Source organism: Lichenostomus cassidix, chromosome 7 (assembly GCF_008360975.1).
Source record: "Lichenostomus cassidix isolate B80296 chromosome 7, HeHo_3.0, whole genome shotgun sequence".
Classification (NCBI taxonomy): Eukaryota; Metazoa; Chordata; class Aves; order Passeriformes; family Meliphagidae; genus Lichenostomus; species Lichenostomus cassidix.
Genome location: NC_139488.1, coordinates 19,319,983 through 19,340,483, shown reverse-complemented (window position 1 = coordinate 19,340,483; position 20,501 = coordinate 19,319,983). Strand labels below are relative to the sequence as shown.

Genomic DNA, 20,501 nt, shown 5'->3' with positions numbered 1-20,501 from the left:
TGTATTCCTGAGTCACCCTGATGTATACATAACACTGCCACTACAGAAGTCACACTGTGGAGAGAATGCATACAGCAGCCAAAGAGATATTGGGATAAAATCTGTAGCTAGAAAGTAGCGACCTTATCGGTTTTCTGTAAATAAAATACTAAATGCCAAGAAGCCTCATGCATTTTGGTGAACCCACACAGATTTACTGCAGTGAAGGAGCTGGTCTTTTGGGGTTTAAAAAGAACAAGCATCCATTAGAGTTGTACTTCTGTGAAGGAAAATTGTTATTCTAAGTTTAAATATCTGAAAGTGATAGTCCAGGCTATCTAAGTTTTGCTACTTGAGTTTAAATAACAAGTAATCAGTTTGTAAAAGTCTCATTCTGTGAGGAGAAGCTTGATGGCTCCTGAGAAGAATTCTGGTACTGAGCCCCCTATACTCTCAGCAGGCTAACTTCCTCTGGCTACTGCTAGGTTTCATCTCATGGACAGGATATTTACTCATGCCTAAGAAAGGGACCTTACAGTCATGAAGGGCAGAGCTGTTGTATTTCCAGCACAGCTGCAGCCAAACACTGTTCAACAGTAAAATTGCACTGATGAGTAGCAGTGAAATGAAACTTTTCCACATCATTATTTAGTACAGGAGACTGGCAGTCTGAGAAGTATATTTTCACAGGGTATTATTGGCTAGTGAAGATGTTCTACTGCTTTTAGAACACAGCAGGGTTCATGTATTCTTCTACACTGAAAAGCACCAATTAGAGAGATTAAAGACCCTGATTTAATGGCTGGGCCAGCACTGGATTTTAGAGAACTTCTAAATTTGCAGTCCCTTTGCAGCTTCGTTAACATAATTGGCACAAAGACTTACTTAGAGCTACTTAAATTGTTTTTATAGGTGCAGCATATCAACTAATCCCTTTGGAGTCTTAGTAGAGTCAGGGGCATCCTCAAAACTCTAAAAAGATCTAAATAACACTTTGACTGTATAGCTGAAGTGGACTACGAGGTGAGCGACTTGCTGCGAACAAATGCTTGATTACTTCAAAAAGTGTACATACCTTGTCTGTCTTCTGTTTTAGCATTTATCTCCTTCATACATATCAATAGAAGACCTACAGTAGTTATCTTAAATGACACAGTGCTCAAGGTGGACAATTAAACAAGGCTAAGGATCTGCCTTATTCTAACACAACATTTTTTGAAATATCCCTCCCATAAATAATTATAGTTCAGGCCTTAGTTTCAAAGTGCAGGATAATTATCAGAATTACTTCTAAAAGATTTGGGTCACTTCAGTCAAGTATACCTCCAACTGTTAGGTATAATTGCAAAAACATTAACTACCCTGGGTACACTCAAAAAAACAGGAAAACATGAAGACAAAACACAGATAAAAGCCTTTGTCTCTTTTCATGCTTTCATCCATTAAGAGGCACCTAAATTAAATCCTTTGGGTAAATTTTATTGACTTTCACAAACAGCATTCACCTTGTATGTGGGTTACATTTGATGATTTTGACATGAAAAGCATTTTAAAATGTTTTAAAGAGAGGACCTGTGTTAAAATGAGCTTAGAAACATAATCAGACTGAGCTTACTCTTGGGCTTTCTAAAACAGTAAATTGCAATTCAGCCATGAAAGATCTGAATTTTTCAGTATAGTCCTTAAACAAAAAAAATAAGGCAGCTCTGTACTGTACTACTTTGGGGAAAGAGGTGAAAAATTGAAATTTTTACCTCGCCATGCACCTGTTTCCCATTGCTCCCTCACCTCCCTTCTCTTACAGTAGGGTATGAGACAGCAAAAAAGAGTAAGGTCTTCTTAAACTCTTAAAAACAGAAAGAAAAAGGCCAGTTAAATTTTTAATCTGACTTTCATTAACCAAGTACAATATAATTTTACTAAAAACAGACATAAAAAATCTACTACACATTTCATCAGGAGCCATTTAAAATTACTCTTAGACTGGTGAAATGATACATGTAACAGATGCTGACAAGGAGTAATGTCCTATCATAACAGATACTATTCCTCCCCACAGAAACTGCGAATTCCAAACTGAAAAGAAGGCTGTTTTTCCAGTCAACCTTGTTGGAGAAGAAAATTGACCAAACACAAAATTTCATGACCAAGAAAGTCACCTCTCAATTAAAAAAAAAAATTCAGTACAAAAGATGAAATAGTTAAAAAGTTTAAGAGGGAATGATATTAGAGCTGTACCATGAGGGGATGGAACACTAAACAAAGCACTTTGATATACTGCTTGGTAGATTAGAATGTCTTAATGCACCTTAATTGCAATACTGCTGCCCACATTGTAATAAAAATAATAACTAATCTATGTGAAATACCTTCTTTACCACTTAAAATATGCTTCCAGTTTCTCTCTGTAATCACAGTTAAGACCTCTCCAGGACATTAGATAAAAAGGAAGAAATGGATAGCTATAAAGTCAGCTTATTATATAGAGGGACACACAAAAAAATTTTTGCAGTTGCAGTCTTAAGAGGTCTTGTACAGTTTTTCATAAAGCAGTATTATAGTGGAAATAGCAAATAAACAATGTTGTATACAGTTTAGAATATTTTTTTTCTTTATTATCTCCTATAAACTGCTAATCTACTTTGGTAGGACAGGACTCCTATACTGAAGGCTACAGATTGGGTCTTGGTGGCTTTGACTGAGGAAACCACTTCCCCAAAGCGAGCAGTGGTTCTTAGGTGCCTGGAGAGAAGGTAATGAAAAGTTGCTTTAACAGGCTCTGGCAGCTATCCACGCCAACAGCATGCCATAAAACAGGAACAGTATGGATTCAGCATCTGGGGCCAGAATATGAAGCCTAAATTGTTTTTTGCAAAAAGAAGCATTAAGACAACAACCAGGAATACCTTTATATGTTTCTGGAGGCATCATGACACTGACATCTGGCTAATAATGTATGGCAAACTATATTTGAAAACACTAATGTTATAATCCATTGTCCTGCAAAGTGCACCAATATCTTAATTTTTTATTTTTAGAGAAAGTACATGTGCACTGTAGGAAAGAGAGCAAAATGAGGGAAAAAAATATGAGTAATGTACCTTATTTGTGAGTACCTGTGTAAGAAAACTCAACTTTATAAACTTCTTCCAAATACCTTCTAAGCAATTCAGTGAGGTTTGGATTAGGTGTCCAGATATCTATGCACTGTGATGACATTTCAAGACTACTGAAGCACTCCAGAAAAGAAACCATTTTCTTTGATCAGCTACAAATTGTCATCAACAGAGACAGAAATAGCATAGCATTTATTGCTTTTTTTGACATGAAGACCTGGCTACACAGGAAAGATTATTAATAAATGAAACTCTGCACCTCCTGTACCTTAATTGAGTTTGTTCAAATGTGTATGTTACATGTATTACTATATTTACTAATACCTACTATATTACTGATTCATCATTATGTGACCATAATTTCTAAAAATTAACCATAATTCACAGGGTCATGATATAAGGTCAAACAGACAACCTTGATTTTGCCCAACATCTGAGTTCTTTTATTTGAAAATTTAATATTCCTTTAATATATTTGCTGAAGACATACTTACATTTGTGCCAAATACAATTCAAGTCGCTGAGTTCTGGAAATTCAAAATCTGCATCAACTTGAAAGTTATGAAAGCTATAAAAGACCAGAATCAAGATATCATGCTTTATGGACTTCTGGACTTTTAAAATATTAGGGGTAATTCCTCCCCCTTTTCAAATCTTATAATGATAAAAAATCCTAGAATTTTCAAGAACTTTCTACAACTTTTCTGTAACATACATTGAATGCTTTGCTGGAGCAGGAAAAGAACCTGAAAAAACACCTGTCTGGGGTGATTTCTGTAAATGACACAGTATTACTCAAGCTAAGATGTAATGTTAAAATTTATGTTTTATTTTATTTGACGCAGGCAGGTGTGTATTTTAATTGTGGGGAAATGTAATGTCATTCCAGTAAAAGTTTTGCAATACTTGTATTTTTTAAATACAAGCATTTTTTAAATGCTACTTTTGATTGCTTATAATTTTGTCTGATGTTATCTATTTGGGGAGAAGCTTCCTGCACATAGGAAAGGACAGACAGATTTACTTTTAAAGCTTTACCAAAAAGGCTTCTTCCATTTCCAGGAACCTGGTCAGAGCAGAGAATTTTGTCCGTGCTAAAAAAGATTTCTCAGCTGAATAAATTTAAATCAATCTATTGCCTCAACTTTGATATGGTTCTATTTTGACCATATTTGCAATATAGCTTTCTATTTCAACACGTCATATAATTTTTTTATAGTACAGATCATGTCCTGGTGATATACAGCCAAGAGAATATTTTTATGAGGACTTCTTTCTGAATTGGTGCAGCAGCCAGAAGATAAGTTGGAGACTATAATCAATAAAGCCTAAGGTAATAGTTTTAATAATTCAATGAATCAAAATATTAAATAATTGAGCAAGTAGCAGGATTCATCCCTTCTGTGCTGTGAATATCCCAAGAAAAACACCATGTAATTACAAAATTGAAGACTATAGCAGATTGCTTTTGAGTTCAGGCATTCTCATTTTCAAACTTAATGATCTTTTAATGTAATATATGAGTATCATGTCTGTATGCATATAAATATATAGATACTCACATATACATAAGTAGAACCACAAGCAATCAGCAAATCACTGTAACACCAGCTGTGTATATATAGAACTAGGAAGCTCAGTACCACTAAACTGCTGCATAATGTGGTAACTTCACTGCTTCCCCCCTCACTCTTTCTATCCATAAACTCTATTTTTCCTTTGGTTGCTCTTCTACTGTCATTACAAGCTCTTTGGGACTGAGACTTTCGACAACCTTTTCTTCCAGGTGATAAGCAGAATCACACAGCCAAACATTCCTGATGTAGTTCTTTTATCTCTGAATAAATTTTGGTACCAATATCCTCAGTCCCTTAGTGGGCAGACATCCTTATCTATGAGGATGCCACTACAGAAACAGAAACAAGTAATTTTTCTTAAGATGCTCTTCAATGAAAATAAGGGCAACAGAAACAGTCCTGTGTGCCAAACATAAAATAGTCCTTGTGATGACAATTCCAAGCTTTGCAGTCCTCATATCAGGGAACATGAATCCTGTATTCTGGTGGCTGTGAATTTCAAGAAAATGGAAATTCAGGACCAGTCATATTCCACTACTGGTCACATCCTCTTGCTGGTAAGCAATCAGATGATACAGAACCAAGCTCTCTAGTTTATGAGTAGCAATTGCCAAATCATTCTCCAAGAGGATGAAAAATTGAAAAAAAGGGGAAATTGCATGCAAAATTATAAAATAAGTGAAAACATTAATCATGATTAAACAGAACCACATTGATTTTTGCCAGCTGGATTCAGCCACTGGCTGTGATGGGAAGGCTCTTCTCTCTTGGTTAACTCTGCTAAGAGCCAGATTAATTTTTTATCATTAATTTCTTAGGTAATAGTGCAAATATTTGTCAAAACAGTTGATCCGCCACAAAATTAAATATGGAATGGGGAACAATAAAAACTCTACTGTATTTAAAACAAAGATAAAAATACCCAAATTGGCTGGATCAATGAAGAGAGAGAAAAAAGTTCTTTGTGCAAACTGGTCACTCATGTGAAGCAGAATTCCTTGGATCTGAAAAAGTGCTCCACCACCCATCCATTTCTCTACACAAAAGGTCTGACATCATTGTTCAAGGCAGTTGCAATTAAATATATATTTATGGAATCTTTAAATACTTCTAAGTATATTCATTATGCTCACAGTGACATTGCTCTGAAGGACACTATATAAATGGAAGCTGTGCTTAGAAGTGATCACTGAAGATAAACAAATATCTTCAAGGACTCACTCTGCACACAAGGGAAGTTGCCTTGCTTTGTTTACGGCGAGATTAGCTCCCTCCAGCTGACATAATACCTGGGAGATAAAATAACAAAAGGAAACATTTTGTCGTGCAGTGTGAAATCAGATCCCAATGCACTTCCAAAGGAGAGCATGAGGGGGGCAAGTTTTTGGGGGCAAGAACCCTTTGTCTCCTTAGTTGTCTATATAGCACTTAGCACATAACTGGATTTGCATCTCACAGCATACATCTACATGATATTAACATAAGGGTTACCAAAAGAGGCTGAATAATGCTAGCAAATTGTATCACATTTAAAAATAAATAATCAAACACTCCTCCCCCAGATCTACAAAAACAGTGCTGCATCCATGCATCAGTTAAGTATTCAAACCCTACCAGAAGGGAGGAGTGAAATCATGTTTTTCTCTAAGAGGTTAATTTACAGAGGTTATTTTGACATAAAAGACCTGCCAATACAGTACACTTCAGTACTAAAGTACTGTTCTCCTAAAACCTAAGGTTAAAGACTAAAGGATAGACAGCAACTGTGTTTCTCTTTCTTGTAAAGGAGTTCCAGGATAGTTCCTACCTTCTGCCAGAGTCCCCAATAGCAGCCCTTAGCTGGAAGTTCACATCTTGTTGGCTGTCTTAACAGATAAAACAATGATTTTAATAGGTGTGGTTCCTAACTTGTATCACCCCTGTTGATCCAGGCCAGAAAGGACTCCTGCTGACAGAGCTGCATGGAAATCTCTTACACTGTTTCTGCTATGAATAAGAGCAGCTCAGCTCATGTATGTCCTTTAGTGCTGCTCAAGAGTACTATATTGTTTTTCAGAAAGAACTGTTGAACTCTTCTGTCTTATGGGACTGAAGGTTAAATTCCAGTTTTGTGGCCTGAGATACATATTAAAAAAAAAATCCCCCTAGTTTGTCAGGGTACTAAGAATACTACTAAGCTTTAGAATATATTACATGTACTGTAAAGCCCTTTAACCAACACACCCATATTTCAGATGTGCTTTTTTTTTTTTCCTCATCTGATTTCTGGTTTTAATTATTTGCTGCTTCTATGCCTATAGCAACATCTTCCTCTGAGTTCCTTTGTGTCATATACAGGATATTTAGCTGAAATGTGGTGTTTAGTCTTTCTTTTTAATGATTTTGTTAACTTACATACTGAGCTGTGCATATGCTTGCAAAAATCTGCTGGAGAACCTTAAAGGCTACTCTTTTAACATGAACATAGAATTCAGACGTGATATCTGAATTTCTGTTTACATTTTTGGATAAGTTTAAAATATTAAAAATAATTACATTTACCTTCTGCTTACTACAAAGAGATTCCTTTATAAGGATTATTTTTAATATTTCCTTCTTCTTTGCAGGAGTTATACAGTTATAACTGTACGATGCTCTAGCCAGTTCTGCAATATTTGTAAAACTGTCAACAATAAATAAAATGTGTTTGTTGGGTTTTGGGTTTCTTTCAAGAGAACATTATGGCTGATATTAAAAGGTTAAAAAAACCCTTCCTGCTTTAACAAAGAGTAAATATCCTGATACCTTTTCTTAAGTATAAAATACAATAAAAACTATTAACGATGTACTATCTCAAGGCTTGAAGTAGCTCCTGAAGTAATAAAACCCATTTGCTAGAAGAAAGACATCCCTGACTGAGCTGTTGCATGGTGTCTAAGCACATCTCTCATTATTAGAACATCTCTCATTATTTCATTCCAAACAAAAGTGAGTATATTGAGTCTTTACAGTGGACACAGTAAACTCAAATGCTCGTTGCCATTAAAAGAAAAAAAGTAAACTGTTGGAAAGTGTAAGGTAAAGGACATGACTTTCAAGTTGTTTAACAGTATTGGCAGTTCTGAACTCAGCACAGGTGAGGGTACCTGCATCTGGTACAACTAAACAAGGAATTCTCTCTACAAATAGTATCTAATATTAGTATTAACAATGTTTCATTAAGAGCTTAACAAACATTTGCTTATCACCAGATTAACTTGATAGGTTATTTAGTTTTAGAAACCTTTCTTACTAGGCATGAGATACAGTGGCAAGCCACCAGAAATTAATAAACCTCCACACCCTTTTGAATCAGCAAATAAAGTACAAAACTAGGTAAGAGGTTCTACTTGACAAAGCAAATTCCAAAACAGTGGGTAAAGACCATCAACACTGAAAAGAAGCCAGCAGCAAAATACATTTCTGAAATGTTTTCAAGCATTTCACCTGGCTTTTTGACACACGGGAAAAGAGGGAAGAAACATTTTTTTCTTAGTATAACTGAAATCTTTAGAGTCTGATAATTATTGGTTATAAAAAAAGAGTAGCAATAATGCAGTTGAAATTGTTGTACTCTCCTACTGTTACATTCCTCCTTCCTCTGCTCCCCTGGATCTCTTGATCAGTTTCATTCCACATCAGTGGGATGAGGTGCCAACAGTTACTTGTGAGCATTTAGAGTCCTTGGCCAGGAGAAGTACAATGTTCATGTTTATGATTTGTTCTTCCTCCTCTAGGTTCCCCTTAAAATAATTTTTATCTTTGCTAACACACTTTTCTACCTTTCCCCTTCTTCACTGGTCTGCTCTAATTCTACACCTGAATTTAGTATGTTACCTTTTAGACAAGTCAGGTACTGTTAGCAACTTCCAAACCCGCTTTTGTCCAGCTCTAGGCTTGCATTTCTTTATGTGACCCTAGGTGAGTCGTTTATCACCACGGCCCTCCAGAACCAAGCCCGTGCCCCTTTTCTTACTGCCTTATGCCAATAATCCTTTGCAGTTCACCCTAGAACTTCACTTCTCCAGGGCCTTCGGTATCCTACCAGACCCACACATCTCTGTCACATCACTGTGGTAAGCACGCAAAAGACCTTGTTCTACAGGGAAACAGCAATGCAATCCTATGGATGTACCACATGAACGAAAGTTAAAAAAAGCACTTGCTCCACTGGCAAAAATCGCTGATACAGCTGCCCAGTTCAAACACAGGTGCAGGCAGGTGCGGCACTGCCAGTGGGACAAGTTCTGAGGCCTTGCAAAGTCGGTGTAAAGCCCGCAGCGCAGCGAGAGCCGCGGCGATGGAGGGTCCTGCACAGCCCAGCTCAGCTCAGCCCAGCACAGCACTGCACAGCTCAGCTCAGCTCAGCCCAGCACAGCTCAGCCCAGCACTGCACAGCCCAGCCCAGCACAGCCCAGCCCAGCCCAGCACTGCTCAGCCCAGCACTGCACAGCCCAGCACTGCACAGCCCAGCACTGCACAGCTCAGCACTGCACAGCTCAGCTCAGCTCAGCACAGCCCAGCCCAGCTCTGCACAGCACAGCCCAGCACTGCACAGCTCAGCACGGCACAGCTCAGCACAGCCCAGCCCAGCCCAGGCCAGCCGCCCCGCAGCGCGGCAGCCGCCGAGGACGCGGTCCTGTGCCTGCCGCGGCCACGCCAAGGTCGGAGGCAGGCGGGCAGCAGCCGCGGGGATGCTGCCGGCGGACAGGATTTCAGCTCAGTCGGACTCCCCCAGAAAAGATACATCTACTCCCACTATTTATTTCTTGGGGTTTTGTTTTGTTTTGTTTTAAACAAAGCGCCTTGGCGTGCAGGTCGATATTCCCGTGCACGCCAGCGGTGAGCGGCACACGCTCCCCACCTGCACGGCCCTCAGCCCGCTCCCGTTTGCCAGAGCGGCTGGGGATGGGCAAGGTTGGCCCAGCCGCGCGCGTTACCATCCCCGGCAGCCTGTGCGACGGCTGGAGCGCGTCCCGGAGAGCCCGCGGCGCTGCCCCAGCGGGGACACAGCCGAGGGGACACGGACGGCACGGCCCCGGCCGCGGCTCCCGCCGCCCGGAAGCAGCGCTGCCGCAAGGGCCGCTCCCATTGGCCCCTTGCCGCCACCCAGTCCCGCCTCCTCGGCGCGGCGCCGGCGCCCATTGGTTGTCGGCCGTGCCAGTCGGCGAGGGCGAGCCCCGCCGGTGCCCGCGCTGCGCTCCCGCGCGGCGCGCGCTCTGCCGGCTGGTGCGGCTGCGGGCGGAGCAGGGATGCGCTCCGGCTGCGGGAGCGTGGCGCGGAGCGGCGGCAGCCCGGGCGGCCGAGGGCGGCGAGCGCGGCCGGTAAGGTCCGGCCGGGGGAAGGCGGGTGCCCGTCGCCGCGCGCGTCCCTTGTGCCCGGCGCTGAAAGGGTTGGCGGCAGCGTCGGGCAGCGGTGCCGGCACGGGCGCAGCGGCGGACGGGCGGAGCGGCGGGCGGGATGCCGGGGGCGGCCGGCGGCGCTGGGCCGCGGCGGGCAGGGGTCCCGGGCGGGCGCGGTCCTCCGCCGCCCCTTGCAGCGTGCCCTTCGGCGCGGCGGTCCCCGGGCGGGACCGGCGGTGCGGTGGGAACTTGGTCTGCCCCCGCCCGGCTGGCGGCGGCCGGCGGTGCCCGCGGGTGCCGCGGCGGGGGGCGACATCAGCCCTCCGGTCGGGGCTGGCGGAGGGGCTGCGGCCCTGCCTCTCCGCTCCGTCGCCTCGGGAGGGCCGCCGAACGGTGGCCCCGGCGATGCCGAGCGGGGCCGCCGGAGGTGGTGGCTGAGAAGGCGGGTGCCGCGGGTCCCGGTGACGGCGCTGCCCCGGGCCCCGCTGTGCCCCGCTGTGCCCCGCTGTGCCCAGCTCGCAGCGGCAGCCGGCAGCGCGGACGTGCCCCGGGCTGGCGCTGGGGCGATCAGCGGTGCCGCGCTTGTCTTGGGGCGGCGGGTTGAACTTCCCTGCCAGGGAGGATTTCACTCAGAGGTGTTCCTAGACGCCCAGCGGGGCGAGTCACACCACTGAAGGCGACAGTGGTGGTGATGATGTGGCCGCAGACTGGATCTTAAAGTTGTTAAGGCAGTTAGCTCAAAGAAAAGTTATTTTAAAGTGAGTGTAACGGCGATGGTTGATACATGACCACTGGCTATCGAGACGGAGCAATTAGAATGAAATCCCGTTTATCCATATGCACTCCTTTCCATTTTTCTTCAGCCTACTGTACTTTTAGTGATAGAAGATAATATTGGAAGGCTTTGAAATGTTGTCAAATCTTGTTAGTTTAGATAAATACAGCCTTTAGATGCTCTTTATAGATGTCGTTGTAAACATTAAGTATCTTGATTATATAACATTTCAAGGAATCTGCCAGGATGTTGACAGACTTTGTGATGACGGACCTGATCCTCCAGTCATGGAAACGAAGAGGAGTTTTGACATTGATTCAGTAGGAAGCACGATAGCATCCACAATTAACAGCTGAAGAGAAAATAGTTCCTGTTATCTGTTGGTTATTTTGTGTGACTTGGTTGGGCATTCTAAACATTTAAACACTGTCTGCGGAAAATATAAAGAACATTTAATTTGATTCAGGATTTTTTTTTGTTTGTTTCTCTGTAGCTTTAAGCTTCCTTTTCTACTTTTTAGGAGTGTATTGATCTTGCTTGCTCTTTCTTGATGGAGTATTCTGATTAGTTAGTTATAAGGACGTGTTCAGTCACATGATGCATAGCGTGTTTTCAGAAATGTTTTAAATCGTGCTAGATGCAAGGCTGCATAAGCTATGCAAACACCACTGTAACACATACATGCTCTGCTTTGAAGCCCATTGGTACAGCTTTGAAGCCCATTGGTACAGCTGTGGGGAAGGCACAACTAAACGTAAAAGAATTGAGGTGTGGAACGTATAGCTGATACAGGTTAAATATTGCTCCCTCCCTGCATACTTACACAATAACTAACATCTTTGACAGAATATAAATTGCTAATGAAATTTCAGTTCTTGTACATCACTAATTCTGGATAGATCTATACAGGTTCTGCAAATGTCATAATGTCAAACCAGTTCTTCAGAAACCGTATTTAGCTAACTTGATTCAATGTCGTCTGAGTATTTTAGATTAATTTAGAGAACAGTTCTCCTCCAAGTATGTCACACATAGTCATGATGCAATGTCTGAGATGCACTCGGTTGTGCTCGTCTGCCTCATAACAACACCTGTGTTTTCCTTATGTGCTTTTGTAGGAAAGAAAATCCTACATTTTTGTGGTAATTTTGTGGAAGAGAGCAGTGAAATTTTTGTGGGTTACAGGTTGAAAACGCTAAGCTCTCCCCTCCACCCTCCCTTTTGAGTGACACCAAATTTTAATTGAAAAATTTAGCTTGTAAATGGGTAAACTGTAGAACCTTGAGCACATGAGTAGACTTTGTGACAGTCATTTCACTGGGGCTGTTCCCAAGAGGACATGCATACAGAAGAATGTATGCCAGAGTATTTGCTATGTAGGCAATCTTTGTTTAAATACTTTTTTTCCATGCACAGTTCTGAGGAAACCTATTCTGAAACATCAAACTACTTCAATTCTATTGTTTCAGCAGGGTGCTTGATTCACTGTTTTGTATCTTCTTTGTCTGTTAGTAACTAATGAACTTTTTTGGAGCAGCTATCATTCCACCACTGAAGTCAATATAAGTATATTAAGTATTTACTTGTTAAAATATTAATCAGCTGTAGAATTAATATTAATAATTATTATCATTATATAATGCTCATACCTAGTTAAAAGAGGAGAATGCAGAAGTTTCAAAAATTTTTAGCCTGCTTTTCACGGTTTTCTTCTATATAAAAGAAAATTAGTATGTCTGTATGCCTCCCAACTAAAATGTCACTCAGAGATATCTTGGATTTTCCTAAGATACTTCCATAGTAGTAATTTTTACAGATTAGTATCACTGTATGTAATATAACAAGAAATCTGGAACTGACATAGTCAATTCTGTCATGTTCTCCAACCTGCTGCATATTTAGTTAAATAGATAAAGATGAATACTAAAATATTATTGATGTAATTTGCCATGACTAGTAGGAAAACTATTTCTTTTGATGCAGCTAGAGAAAACAAGTGGTTTGCTTCTTAGAAGTAAGTACATTTTAGAAACAAGTACATGTGTACATTCAGTTGAACCACTGAAGAGTTGCAGAAGCTCATGCAAAAGATGAATGAATGAATGAATGAATGAATGAATGATATATCTCCTAGTTATATTAGATCACACAAATGGTGCACTGATCTTTTTGGAAAAGCTAATGTTTTGAAACTGCAGCTAAAATATGGACTCGTAGCTGTAAGCTATGTCTCCATCAAACAGAGCAACCCTAAATGCTGATGTATGGCAGCTCTGCAGAATCCCAGATAAACAGAAGCATAAAATACCTCAGCATCCAAGCATTCCCTTTGTTGCTCACTCACAGGCCTCAGATGTTTCCAAATGGTGATGGTATCTGCTGCTGCTGCCTGACAGTGCCATGGGCAGAGTGACCAAGAGTGCTCTGCTTGAGCACCTGTGTCTCCTGCAAATGTCTTTCAAGGAACTTAATAAAGATGCTGTAAAAACAGGACTTCAGCTCCCGAAGCTGAGAACACAGCTCTTCAACAGAGGGAGAGAGGCAAAGGTGGGCAAGTTGTTTTCTTTGACTGACAGACTGCAGATATGTTGGTGGCAGAGATCAGCTTTCCCCAATACATCGAGGAGAAAGAAAGGATGTACAAGAGTCTTGGGCCTGCTTGTGGCTACTGTTAACACAGAGACGAATCAAAGTGTAATGATGAATTACAAATCTCATTTACGAGACACTCCCCTTCTTGTATCATTGCCTCAAATGTAAAATTGCCAGTTATTGCATGTGTAGGGGGGAGTGGACACTCCTTTTAACCCTCCTGATTTTTGTAGCTTTCAATTTAAACTCCAAACTAGTGGGGGTAATCTACATACAATAGTTGCTCGTCAAAATGGTACTTTATTATTCCATTACGAATTAAAATTTATAATTTAATGCATATATAAGTGTATAATTCAATGTATCACTACATATATTTATGAAATACATAAATACAAAAAATGCATTTTTTGCATCTGAATAACAAGAAGTAACCAAATACTGGTGAGGGGGGTAATGGTAAACGGTGCAATGAATGAAGAAAATGCTATATAACTGAAACCATGTGAGAATTCTGTTCAGTTACATTTATTCATTTCTATGGAGCATTGCCAGCATACCTTTTCCCTTTGCAGGTGTTCTGTATAATCAGTCTCAAAATATTGCAATTATAATATGCGTATTTCATGTATAAACAGTTTCTGTAGACGAAGGAGAAAACACCCTCTAGGTACTGGCTTTTGCACTCCGTTTTTTGAGACTGCCATCTGAGTGCCAGTAGGCTTTAACTCTTACTATCTTTTAAGACTTGCTTCAGTAAAAATGTGAATGACTTACATCCTAACCTTGCTTCCCTTTGAGCAGTTCTGTAGCTCAGCTGTTTGAGGGGTTGGTGTTTGTTTCTTTTGTCCCTCAGCAGGTGGCTACAGTTTCACTGAAATAGCTGATCCTGCTGTGGGACATCTGTGGCTTTTTGGGGTCACACTGGCTGGAGTAGTGCAAATATTTCCTCCAGGGTCTGACCATTATTTTAGTTTAAAGATATAGTACTAATTTATTCCTTAGAATAGGATGTTGTGTATTGGAATTTATACTGAAGGACTGCTGTTATTCAAATCTTATCTCCCTCTTTCACATCAGATTAAGAAGCAGGGGTGTAACTTTCGTGGTTTCTGTTTCTTCAGAGTTTAATAGAAGATACTACAGGAAACTGAAGTTAAGAATATCAGAAAAGCTCTGCTGGGTCAGACCAGTGGACCTTCATACTCAGGGTATGGTCTCCGACATTGATATTAAGGGATGCTATTAGGGGCAATACACAAACTTAGCCATTTCATGTACCTATTCCCTTTTGCTCTTCATGCATACTGGTTTTTATATTAGGGATGGTAGGTATATATCTGCTTAGTGTGGTTAGAGCCCATTTGTGGACCTGCAAACCAAGAACTTGTCTTTTTCAAACTTGCTGATGCTTTACTTATCTTCACAACCTCCTGTGGCAGCAAGTTCCAGAAGCTTACTACTAGCTTTGTAAAGAAGCACTTTAATCTTTATAAACTAATGTTGTGCTAGCTTTGTTAAAGGTTCCTTAGTTCTATTACTGAAGGATTTAGCAAGCAGAAGCTTTACATTAGTTTATTTACCATCTTCATGGTTTGATTGATCATACCTTGCTTCAGTCTTCTTTCCTAACTAAAGAGCCCCTTAAGTCTCTTTTTCTGAGGCAGGCACTCCATCCTTCTGATATTTTGTTTGCCCTTCTCTGACTAGAGTCTGTCCTTGAAATGCAGAGACCAGAAGTACTTGAGATGTGGATGGACCAAGGCTGTATAAACATGCTCTGTCTTCTCAGTGCCCTTCCTCATGATACCCAATGTTTTACTAGGGTTGTTGTTGCTCTTGTACATAAAACTGTTAATTCTAGGGATCTGTCAATAATGACTGCTGGATTTTTTTCTCCAGTCATTTGTCAGCATGGTGTGTATGTGACCAAGATTACTTTCCATGAGAAATATATTAGCTTACGCATATCTACACTGAAGCTCATTTGTCATCTTTTTGTCCACTCTGAGTCCTGCACGGTGCTTCTGGAACTCTTTGTCATCACGATGGCATTAGTTCTGTGCCCAAAGACAACTCATTGTCTTTGTCTTAATATTGCCAACAGTATCACGACTTATGAGTTCTTTTGTATGTATATCTGATGTCTGACAGGAATAAAAGTGTTGTGGCATATCAGACAAGGATGTTCATAGATTTAAAAAATATTTGTATGTAACACAGATTTTGGGTTTTTGTTTTTGGGGTTTTTTGCAGCTCAGTAAACATGAGCTCATAGAACTAACAGGTTAATGCTGTGTCCAGAAATCCAGACCAGACAAAACAGAAAGAAAACTCTGAAAAATGCTAATCATAGCACTTATTCCAACTGCACTGAATGGGGAAGTGAGGATGGTGGTATATGGTTTTTGATCCATGTTGATTGCTGTTAAAATTATTCTTAATTAAAACCAACGAAGCTTTTAAAAATATTGGAGTGCAAAGTGACATTTACTCAAATAACTTTAATGCTTTCTTAGCCTCTCTATGGATTCACTACACAACAGTCTTAACTCCAATGCCATCTAATTAATCACCTTTCACTTGTGAGCTACATTACATAGTAACATGAAAATAATAACCAAAGCTTTTCCTCTCCTCCCTCCCAGTTATATTAGAGGTTAGGCTGGAAGCCCTCCATATAGAAAGGATCTCTTCATGTTCCTTGTTCAAAGCCAGCCTAGTAATTTTATACTCAAGGCATGTCACTTACAAAAGCGGCTGCATTGCCAACAGCATCGAGGGTGAGGTTTAAAGAGACATCAGAAATGTATTATTAGTGTGCTGTGTTACTATTTAGTGTTACTTAGTAATAAATGTGGTTTCACAGCAGTGTAAGTAACTCCAGCAGAGTGTCTGTGATGCTCCTGTTTTCCCTTCTCCCAGTCACAGTAACACCATCCTTCCTAATCCTTTGCAGAACTACTTCATATAAGTCTGGCAGAAGACTACTCCTCTGCCCTGGCCACTGATTTAAAAAGTCAAAACAAAACAGAAACCCACTTTCTGCCAGCTTGAATCTGCTTCACAGAGGACCTTACAAAGGCTGTACAAGTGAGGATATAGAACTATGAAGGTAAATGCAAGAGGAAAGAAAGATGGTTGAACAGCAGCAGTTAATAATTGCCTTATGTGCTTGTCAAACTCCAGTCTGAAGTGCTGTTCTGTTCCTTGATTTATTGTTGCTCAAGTACTTGGCAGAAGTACAGGACTATTTTAGTAGGCAGCCTATTGCTTTGTTAATTTAAATATTTAGCTTATAGAATTACATTTTAAGTCCTTTGAAGAAGGGCCCCAGCTGCTCTGCTATCCATTCATGAGGTCATCTGCTGTGTAAATCTGGTTGTCTAAAAGACTCTGTTACCAGCTGTAGGTGGTTGCAGCAATAGGTTTCTTCTTTCATTTTGTTTTGCACTATAATACAGTTCACCAAAACAGCTTTTTCAAATTAGCACATACTCAAGTACGTAACAAGTATAGTTCTACTACTTGATTTTTTCATGGGTAGTTTAAAGTTAGATTTTTGATCTATTAAATGCATGCTGTTTGCTGGAATCTGTAGCAACCAAGACAAGACAGTTGGCCAGTGAAAAAGGTTTTGGGGTATTCCATTTGCATGGTGTGCTTGAAACCCACCTAGTGCTACTTCATGACAAGATTGTCCATGTGTACAGTAGCTGCAAAGTCAAAACGGCTTTCTCAGAATTAGTTCAGTGTGGCACAGTGATCTCATGCAGCCTGTGAGGATGTTGTGGATGGACATGAACGCTGTCAGTGTATAGCCTGCACAGTCTTTTCCCCCAGTACTTATAGGCCATGGTTGCAGTAATTGCTGAATCTGTGCTGAATACATTTAGCAGTGAAAGAGCAGCGCCACGTGTGCTGCTTATCTGCCTTAAACAGACTATCATCATAAAAGTGGAACTTATGCTCCATTGTTCAATTATGACAATATCTTCTTGTGTTAAGATGTGTGCAATCATTCATCTAACATTTTTATAAGATACTTCAGAATCATCAGCCAAATTTTACTATGTTCTTCCCTAGAAAAAATACTCTGATGTAGGTATGATGGTACATGTAAACAAAGGCACACTGTGGGCATCCACAAAATATTCTAAACAAGTTAATTTCTTTTATGTATATTTTTAAGAAGATACTTTAAATCTCAGGAATTCATCAGGTCTGTTAGGCAGCTAGTTAGATGGCAGTAGTACAGTCATAGCTTTGTACTATAAAAATCGATTGTATTAATATTTACCTAAAGCTTTCAGAATTTGGAAGATATTTCCATGTAGAAAAATAATACATTAAACTTGTATTTCAGACTTTGTAGTAAAGCCACTAGTTTTTCTTTTTGCCAAGATCTTGATATGCTAGATTTTTGTTAAAAGGATGCAGAAAATGCATCTTAGTTCAAATATAATCATAAACCAAATTCTGTTATATGTAGTTTGATATGGTATTTGCTCAAACTAAGCTAGCAAGTAACAGAGCACTGCTAAAAGTTGGCTGACAGATTCAAATATATGAGGTTTTCATCACAAGAATTAAGCTTCAAATGAAAGTTTCTCACCAAGTTAGTGGCAACTAGGTCATGCTGAGTCTGATGTTTCTAGTTTACTTGCTTGGGATTCACCTCTACTCAATCAGGTTGTTCAAGAGCACATTACTACTTCTGCTGTGTAATACTTTCATACAAATATTTTGCTGTGTTGCAGCTAAGGTGGAAAAATGTTTTGCAAACCCTGAAGAGACTGGCCTCCTTGCTGGAAATTTTCATGTGCAGATTTCAGATTACTGTACAAAGTCAAACATTCCCATTGATTAATCGGGCACTGAAACAGACCAGAAAAGTCTGGAACAGAATTTAAGCATCCAGCCTGCTACTGATTTTTTAAGTTGGATCATATTAAACTTTGCTATAACAACATTTTTCATAAACATGGAAAATATACTGCTACTGGGAAGAGGTTGTTTTATCCATATATTCTATCTAGTTCATGAAATTAGCAGTCAATGGGAGTAGAATTCAACATGTTATGTTCTAGCTCACATTGTAAAATTGCTTTTTATCATCTGATGCAATTAGTGCTTTAATCTCATGAACAATCATGACAAAAGTAGATAGCAAGAGAACTTAGTACTAAAAGCAGAAAAGCTCACCTGGGGATTTTGGGAAAGTCATGCCATAGCATCAGCTGTCCACTTTCAGACACTTTTTTTCATTTCAGTTTTCTGAAACAAAATTAATTAATTCTCTTAAGAAAATAAAACATAAAATGACACTACAGAACAGCTCAATAAAAATTCACAGAAAATAACTTAGTCAAAAGTAATAGGCTTTCCTCTGAAGGTATTACACTTGTGCTGGGTATCAGGCTATGCATCAAGTCAAAGTAAAATGTGTAAATGAATGTGGATGATGCTGCAGAAGTGGTGGATCATGCAACAAGGAGACTGTCACAGTAGGCTTCTGCTAGGTTTTGTTAGCCCTGCAAGGACTTGTCAGAACAAAGGCAGCCCACCTGGAGGTAGAAAACTTCCCTGAGCCCCTGCCTGCTGTTGCATTTCATCAGTGGCTTTTGGCTGAGGCACCTGACTGTTGCTGCCTGGGTTATTGCAGATCACTCTGGCTAGCTGTCATGGGATCACAGGTCCACTTAGAGGCAGGTACCAAGGCATAGGAGTTTGAACCTTAGCCAGATCACACCCATTTTATATAATTTTAAATGATATATTACCATGTTAACTGCAAAGTCTGGAGAATGTATTAGTTAATGCGTCACAGCTGAGGCCACCTGGAAATTATCTCCTTCACAATTTGAAAACTCTGAGAAAGGAAAATTTCTTTATAACCCAATAGAAGTAAGAAACATACATGTGCTAATCAGTCTTGTATTCTGTAATGTATGTTCCTGTTTTCTGAGTGGTCACTCAGCCAAGTTACTGCATGCTTTCCCTTCACTGAGAGAGAAGAGAGACTTGTTTGAGGTGATTGCTCTGGAGTGAGACTTCTGGCATGAGTAACAAGTCAGTTATATCTGAGCAATTCCTATGCACTTCGAACAGTTGTCAGCAGAATGAAGACTAAGACCTGTTGTAATTTTTGTATAAGACCTTTTGGCCTCAGGGGGTTTTGACTGGATAGGACCTGGTATTTTGGAACTATTCAGAATTATTGTTAATGCAGTTCTTTCTTGCAAGATACCAATAAGTGTTCTGTGTGTTTTTTTCTAACTTTTATAGATCTACCCAAACTTTTTAAATATATGGGTTTTCCCCCATCTTCCAAACTCTATCAATTTTTATGTTATTGGGCCAATATTGACCTATAAGCAAGATTCCACTTACACAACATAAAGTTGTTTAAAAGTAATTTTTAGTTATGGTTTTAACAATATGGTTTCAAGCAGCTGTATTAAAAATACTCCCTTGTTTTACATTTTAAAAAGTGTTTTGTAATTCTCTTAAAGACAAAGTATGTGTGTCAGGTAGAAAGAAGCATCTACTGTCTTGTATGTTGAAACATCCTCTGAATAAAAAGTGTGATGATTAATACCAGAAATCAGTTTCTGTATTAGCTATAGTACAAATGCTTTTAGTACTTGTTTACAGTCTTTGAGACTGAGTTATCTGTAGAACAAGTTAAGAAGATTCTACACAGTGCAGCAGAGCCATGGTGTCACGTTTGGCTCCTGGATTCCCCACTGCTGTGAACACCAGAGCAGACTTCCTCAGGCCAGAGATAATCAAAGGAGCAGTCCTGGCTGGATGTGGTGCTTCTGTTTCAGTCACATTATGGACATAGCATGGCCAGAGCTAGTTGGTCCCACTAGAGAGTAATGGGGAGAGCTGGGTGAGATCTGCTGGGTCAGGAAGTATTCTCAGATGCAGGGAGGCACCTGGTGGCACTTGTACTTGCTTAGGTGGGTGAAGTTAAGGGTACTGCAGCTTGGTCCTCTGGTTGAGCCTTTGCTGGGGAACCACATTTGTCTTGACGCTGAGGACACTACAGACTCAAGTGGCTGTTAACTGGTTTTGGGGCAGCCTTCTCTTGCAG

General features: G+C 40.2%; 1 protein-coding gene across 4 annotated transcripts in view; it reads left to right on the top strand.

The window, feature by feature from the left end:
• Positions 1-9,869: 9,869 nt before the first annotated feature.
• Positions 9,870-20,501, top strand: part of B3GALT1 (beta-1,3-galactosyltransferase 1) — a 184,124-nt gene continuing 173,492 nt past the window's right edge. For all 4 annotated transcript variants that reach the window (XM_085066548.1, XM_085066551.1, XM_085066552.1 and 1 more), the window contains exon 1: positions 9,870-10,014. The gene's annotated coding sequence lies outside the window, so the exon portion shown is untranslated. The remainder of the gene's footprint in view (positions 10,015-20,501) is intronic.